The sequence below is a fragment of the Montipora foliosa genome, chromosome 8 (genome assembly GCF_036669935.1).
Source record: "Montipora foliosa isolate CH-2021 chromosome 8, ASM3666993v2, whole genome shotgun sequence".
NCBI classification, from domain to species: Eukaryota; Metazoa; Cnidaria; class Anthozoa; order Scleractinia; family Acroporidae; genus Montipora; species Montipora foliosa.
In genome coordinates, this window is record NC_090876.1 from 30,078,022 (window position 1) to 30,085,521 (window position 7,500).

Below are 7,500 nucleotides of genomic sequence, written 5' to 3' on the forward strand. Positions count from 1 at the left end.
TTTAACCTATTGTTACTTGTCATACATAATTTGACAAAGATAGTCATGACTCCCGGTCTTACAGGCAAGCACACTTCCCCAACAACTCTCAAGGTATGCCTTGCTTTAATACTGCTGCCATTGTGTTCACAGAGCTACAAATGTCTAAAATTGTTTGAAGCTGATTGTAAGGCCCATCCAGCGTACATCCTGCTAATTTATTCAAGGAATCGACTGTGATATGATGTTTGGATTATCTTACTACACTGTATCTTGCCCTTCACGTACATTTGGGGTGGGAAATGTGTGGGAGATAATATCCACGTGTAATAAGAAACATTTTTTTCTTACCGTCCAGAGTCATAAATTTTTGAATGTGCATGATTGGCTGAATTCCGTGCAGAGTAGATGGCTGTATTATCCCTAAGGGATAATCAATTACTTCTCCAGAAAACGTTTCAGTGTAAATATTAAAAGAAGTGACTTGCGTGTGCAGTTATGGATTTAGATCATTAAATTGATAATAGGGGTAGCAAATTTTACTACCTTGAGGAGAACATAAGCTTGCTTACAGACAAAGAAAACATTGCCGGCAACAAAGCCGACGAAATCAGCTGTTCATATACTGTTCCCAAATTTCCCATGCACACAGAAAACATGAAAACGTTATTTGCCGGCCTTGGTCAGTCCATATTGGGAAAATTGTGGCCTCAGTCTTGTGTACGGACCACGACCGCATATGGAAGACCTTGGGCACAAGTTTAACCAATACGGACCTCATGGCGGGGGAATAACTTTTATGTCCCAATTGCCAACGCCAGGCTTCAAGCTGGTGGAGATAAAGTGCAAGTGTTTCTTTCAGGCGACAGCTATGTGGAGAACCTTTGAAATTTAAGCGAATTTGCTAGTCCCTTTTCAGCGTTCTCTTATATAGAGTGTTAAAGTTGCTTGCGACTCACTCCTTTAATTAACTCTTTTAATAAACAATTAAAAAACGAACTGAAACATCAACAAGAAAACACTTTTAGTGTTTAGCCATGATTTAGTTTAGTTTTAGTTTAGTGTTCAGCCAAGGACTTGACAAAACTAACAAGTCAGACGTAAAAGCAAAATAAAAGTAAAGGGCCTGTCTGGAAGAAAAACATATAAACAACAGTGATGATGGCTCTTTGTATTATATTTTTGATTTAGTGAGACGTATCAGGTCTTTCTTTATGGTTGAACTTTCAGCAACCTTAAGTTGGTTTACACATGATGCGTAAAATTTGCTACCCTTTACGTTAAGTTTACACAACTTTGTGCTAGTTTAATAATCACGGGTAAAGTTCTCTGTGCAGGTTAAAGAAACTTTACGCTTGCAATAAATTTGTGTAAAGTTACCATTTTGTGCTGTGTTACATTGATGACATTTTCTATGGTCTTGATGGCCTTTGCAAGAAGTCCTTGAAAACTATGGTCTGCTCCACTCTCGGGGTGCATGTCATCATCTGGCGGAGAATAAGTGTGGCAATGCTGCATGGAAACAGGGATAGGCAGCATCTGTTTGGGAGAGCCAGTTGGAGTAAAAGACAATAGTGGGATATTGTCTTCAAAGTCAGAACCCTCATCTGTGGAATTGTCACCAGCAGAAACCTTGCCTGGGGTCTCCTCAGCCAAGAAGATCTGAAGAAAAATAAAACAACCGAAGAAAAATGAGAAAAGAACAAAAACAAAGTAGTATGGGTGACATTTCTTTCAACATGTCGCGCAATTCAATGGACTAACTGCATGCCAGATAGAGTAGACAGTGACTGGAACGTAAGCAGGTGAGGGACACAAATCCTTACAAATTTAAGAACGGCTGACTGTTAGAATCGAGTACCACTGGTCAACGGCCCATTTGGCAAATCACTCATATTTTGCCCAAAGATACCCTTGGGTGACCTATTTCTAAAAATCATATTAAAAGGTTCCAGCGAATTTTAATTTTCGAAAAATTCGGGAAAATTTAAAAACGCTGTCAAAGTGCAGTTTTTCACTCAATAAAATGCCCAAAATAAGGTGCGAGGACGAAGGGCTGCTAAAGTCTTAAAATATATTCAATTGGCTTCAAACTTCACACAAATATAGAAAAATCATTCTAATTCATTTTTCATCTCAAACTTAACTCAGATATGTTGTTATAGTGGTTTTGCGAACCATTTTAAAAACACCTCTGAAGTGTGTTAAGCATGGCGGCAAAATTTAGGTCATGTTTAACAACATAAAAATGCATCTGGTACCTCACTTTTCGATTATTTTACTTTACAGCCTAAAAATATCATTATTAAACATTTACCATGCCAAGTTTCATGCTCGAACTCCGAACGCTTCCTACTGAGAAATTCGAGAATCTACATAACATACTTAGCTCAAATGACCCTTGAAATATTTATCTACCAACTTAAATTGGCGCGATGAAAATATATAGAAATCTATAATTAAGCTAAAGCTTGTCATTTTATATCTTAGACCTTTAAAAAGATCCTCTGTAATCACCAATGTGATTTACTGAAGCTTGGAATTCCTCTAGAGAGTATCGCAAGGACTTAAAATTATGTAAATCCATTGACAACATGAGCGCAAACTTTTCAAAGCAAATTTACTTAATCCTTGCCCAGTTGCCTTAATAACATTTTAAACACAATAATGGAATAAACGTAATACTGTGTAAGTTTGAAGCGGTTTTTAAAAGAGGTTTAAACTACCTTAAGGTGACTTGCAAACATGAACTTGTGGAAACTATTTATCGCCTTACCCTGCTTTATGCCCTAATTACACGGCTGGTTGGTCGCGTTGGTCAGAATGTGGAAGGCAAGACAATTTAGTAAGACAATGTACTTCTAGCTAAAATCTAGCGGACGCTCAAAATAGTACCGTTATAGCATGGATAAAACTTTCGAACAAATACCCCCGGCGATACACGATTGCGAGTGGAAAACATATTGCAAAATTGCAAACAAATTACGGTATTCATGCATGATATTCATTACATGCTTATTACCGTTTTATGAAATAACAAGAGACATACCCAGATACCGTGCATCCATCATACTGCTACACCACAATATCAGGGACCAATTCCTGAATCATTTACAGACAATATTTCTGATATACATATTTTGACATTTGAGAATTCGAAAAACATGTCACGCAATGCCACCCCCAATTTTATCTTCCTTGAAGGAAGATGGGCGAGGGGGAGGGAATAGTTGTCGGGTGTGGGGGAGGATAAATTCCTTCGCGCTTTTATTTAAAAAAAAAGTCTAAAAAATCACAAGTTACTCAGCTGATTCTTCGTGGTTCGCAGTTCGCGAGATCTATGTATTCAGATGTGTTGCGGACAGTGCCGGAACGAAAGTAGATCATCAATTCTCAGTTCATATTAATCGCTATTTAATTAATTAATCGCTGCAGCAAATTTGGAAAAGCCGACAATTCGGATGTGTAAGCCCCTCGTCAGAGCTGATATTATTTTCCTCCAAAGGATATTTCCTCCTCCTTTCCCTCTTTCCCAAATATAACAGTCCCTCCCCCGTCAAGAAAGGATTGCTAAATAAGCTAGGACGAGGCAAAACACTGACAATTCTTGAGATTTACTTCCGGCCCGTGAATTTGTTTGTAATGTCCTCCAGAAGGATTAAGTATGGAGCCTCTCTTCATACGTGTGGGTGAGCTACATCTAGCCCCAGGTCTTCACACGCGCTGTAGCATAGGCAGCTTCAGGTTCTTTAGATTCCCTTCCAAGTGCAAGTTGGCCAAAGTGATGCGATATCTTGTCAGACCAGGTATGAAGCCTGAGATAGCCTTGAAGGTGGCAACACCAGACATGATAGACAGGATCTGCCTTCTCGTATCCCAACCGTGAGCATGGCTGTATGCCTTGGTTAGGGCCTGGAGATAATCCTTCGCCATTTTTGGTAATTCATCCAATTCAAGAGCTTTGTTCATGGCTGGGGACGAGACTATTGGTTGCCAAAGAGAACCTGGGTCACTAGGACTGAGAGTATGAAGGACTGACGAAACGATCTCTACAGTTTGTTTAGTGTATCTTGTACTTGACACGAGGCTTCCAGTATCTGGACTGAGAAACGTCTCAGCTTAGTTTCAAGGCCATTGGATGAAACGTCGGTGTCAGTCGTTTGCGCAGTTGAAGGGCCTGTTTCCATGTGCTCCTACAAGGTAAAAGATATAAATATGGGTCATTGACCAAGCTTGTTTGGTGAAGATGGCTGGATACTGGCCTCGGTTTTTTTTGGATTGTTTATGGACCAAGACGAAGTCTTGCTGGACACGACGGGTAATCTCGAGTGGTTAAGATGGCTCCTTTCTGTGAGCTTGGGTGGCCAATCTCAGGGTACGATTTGACTCACCTTGTCCGCACAGAGCTAGCCATTAGGGATCACCAAGTCAGTTAATAAGAAATATGAGTTTGTTCCAAATATCTGTTCTTATGATATTAATCGGTGTGGAGTCAAAAGAACCCCTAAAAGGTTAGCCCCCCCTCACACACTGATGCTCTTTGGGTCTAATCTCGTGCCATGTCTCGCGCTGGGGGGACAATTCCATCAAGTGTCTGCGTGGGAGCCTACAAGTACAACTTAGTCTGTGACAAACAGTATCAGGTCAGTATACTCTTCGAAAAAACCATTGTCATTTTCTGCTCTAATATATTGAAAAGAACCATAACAAGAAACTTTTTCCATTGAACTCCATCACTTTATTAAGAGAGTTCCAGCAGGCGGACAGGAAATTAAACAAAAACACGCAAGGTTTCTAAACTACTTCTAAAAACGGTTTCCTTGTAGTGGACATTATGTTCCAATGCCAGCAGTGAATTGACGTGATTTCAATCAATGTTAGCATTTTATACGAACCATTCAAATTGATTAGTCACATTGGAACCCTAGTTTATGCATATTAATACTGTGTCGATTTCGCCTAATATTGATACAGATTTTCGTTTTCCTCAGAGGGAAATACTGCGAGTTCGAGCATGAAACTTGGCATGGTAAATTTTTAGGCTGTAGAGTAAAATAATCGAAAATTGAGGTACCAGATGCATTTTTATGCTGTTACATACGACCTAAATTTTGCCGCCATTTTTAAAATGGTTCGCAAAACCACTATAACAACATATCTGAGATAAGTTTGAGATGAAGAATAAATTAGAATAATTTTTGTAGATTTGTGTGAAGTTTGAAGCCCTTCGTCCTCCCACGTTTGACCGCGTTTTCAAATTTTCCCGAAATTCTCGAAAATTAAAATTCACTGGAACCTTTTAATATGATTTTTAGAAATAGGTCACCAAAGGGTATCTTTGGGCAAAATATAAGCGATTTGCCAAATGGGCCGTTGACCAGTGGTTCTCAATCCTAATGGTCAGCTATTCTTAATTCTACGAGTTAAAGAATATAGGTCACCACGAATTTTTAAAATCGATTTGTGAAGGCTAAAGTAGTAGGTACATGTACGGGCAACAGTTTCTATCAACTTGTCAGTCACACAACAGCAAGACCGCAGATACAGACCTTGGCTTTTGCTTTCTCCTTACATTTCATTTTCTCCTTTGGTTTTGCTTTAGTTGACTCCTTTCCTCTTTTTACCCGTTTAACTTTGTCAGGGATCTCAGTTGTGTGAGGTATCTACAATTAAGGTAAAGAAGTGGTTTTACAGTGCAGCTACACTAACCAGGGTCACTTAAACAAAACTGACCAATCACAGTGCAGGACACGAACAGCGAATTCAAACTAAAGTCGTTTAGAATCAGTGTTTAGAACCAAAACAAGCAGCTATAACAAAGTTTGCAAAGAACAAAAACATAGAATTAGGCTTTTAATTTTTGGGAATATTTCGAGTTGGCGTAAAGAAGCATTCGAAAGACAACAAAAGAAGTATTGTAAAAATGGAAAAGCCAGTCTGGTGTGATGGCCTTCACACAGACTGTGGCGTGTTTCGCCTATCTGTATTGCTACTTAGTGCTTAAAAAAATCGCCGGAACGTAGGCCAAGCCAGTTTGAATTCTATCCTTTCATAGATCAGGGCTCTAGGAAACCTAAGATTAGCAATTGATAATCCCACTGCATTAAAAACAATCAACTTTTCTGGCACTACGTGTGTTATTTGCCAGATTAGCTGTTTGGAAGCGCACGCCGAAAATTCTTCCCGTAATCGATAGCAGTTATGCGCTTTGGAAAAGTAATTCAACTCCAGGAAAAAACTCACCTGTTTTATTTCATACATCATGTATATTTTATACAGTGGAGATATTACATGCACGGAATAAATTATGGAAAATTCATAACTCATTCTCAACAGTTATGATACTTCCGGCGGCAAGAACAACTTTAAAATTGTCATAAACTACTCTTACTAGCTTTTTCCCTTGCCACCTTGAAGTTCAGGAATTCGCTCTTTGATTTTTCAGACCATTTTTCTAGGTCTTTTATGAGGCCTTGTAGCTCAGCAATTTCAGCTTTGATCTCTGGGTGTTTACATTGTAGTCTGCACTGACAAACCCCAGGACAAGTCGGGTTTTTACAATGTCTCTTTTGATGCCCAGTCAGACGGCAATTTGAGCAGGTCTTTGCTTGTTTGGGGGCCCTATGTTCATAGTCACTGGCTTGCTGTGGCAACCGCGTGTACTCTTATTTGGCACTTGCAATTTGCGCTTCAAGGAATTGGATATCATCAGAAAAGTGTTCCTCTTTTTTTGCAAGGAAACCCGTCGATGACTGCACACTATCGGTGATATGTGCGGTGGATTGAGTTTTAGTACCACCAAAAGGCTCTTGTGTGCTGTCTTTGTTCGACAGCTGTTCAATTTCCTTTAGCAGAATTTTCTTTTTCGCATAAGACAGTTCAAGCGGGGATGGAAACAAAACATCTAGGTCAGAACTATCGATGTATTTTAGTGATTCTTTTGTCGTAAAAGAAAAGAATATTTTCTAACTCATGAAAAACGTTACAACCTAGGCAGACTAACTACGAGAGGGAAGTCACATATGCACTTAACTCCTTTTACGAAGAAAGCCTGTAAGGCAACCTTTTCACACAATGAGTTTTGGTTCCTTTTATTTTTACTCTTCCATTGCACATACACTCCCTCTACTGTATCGACTAAAAGGAGAAAAAAACTTGAAAAAACTAATCTCCACAGCATAATTGAAAATAAAAACACTCAAATGTATCTCAGACTATTCGATTAACCTAGAAGGCAATAGATGGGCAGCAAAACTTAAGTATACATTTCAATCACTGCAAATAACCACAATGCCTGAAGTATGCAGAAGAGGTTTCCACTGTTATTTCACGAGATGCGTCCAAAATTGCAATTTCGGTTTGCTGTTGAGCAAGAAGCTTCTTGCGTTTCAGGAAGCACTTTATTTGATGAAAAGACAGCTCGCATGTATTCAGGTGTGGTGAGTAAGGAGGCTGGAACAAGAGACGTAGACCGTACTCTGCAACATATCAGTTAACAGAAGCTCCACAAAATGTCCATGG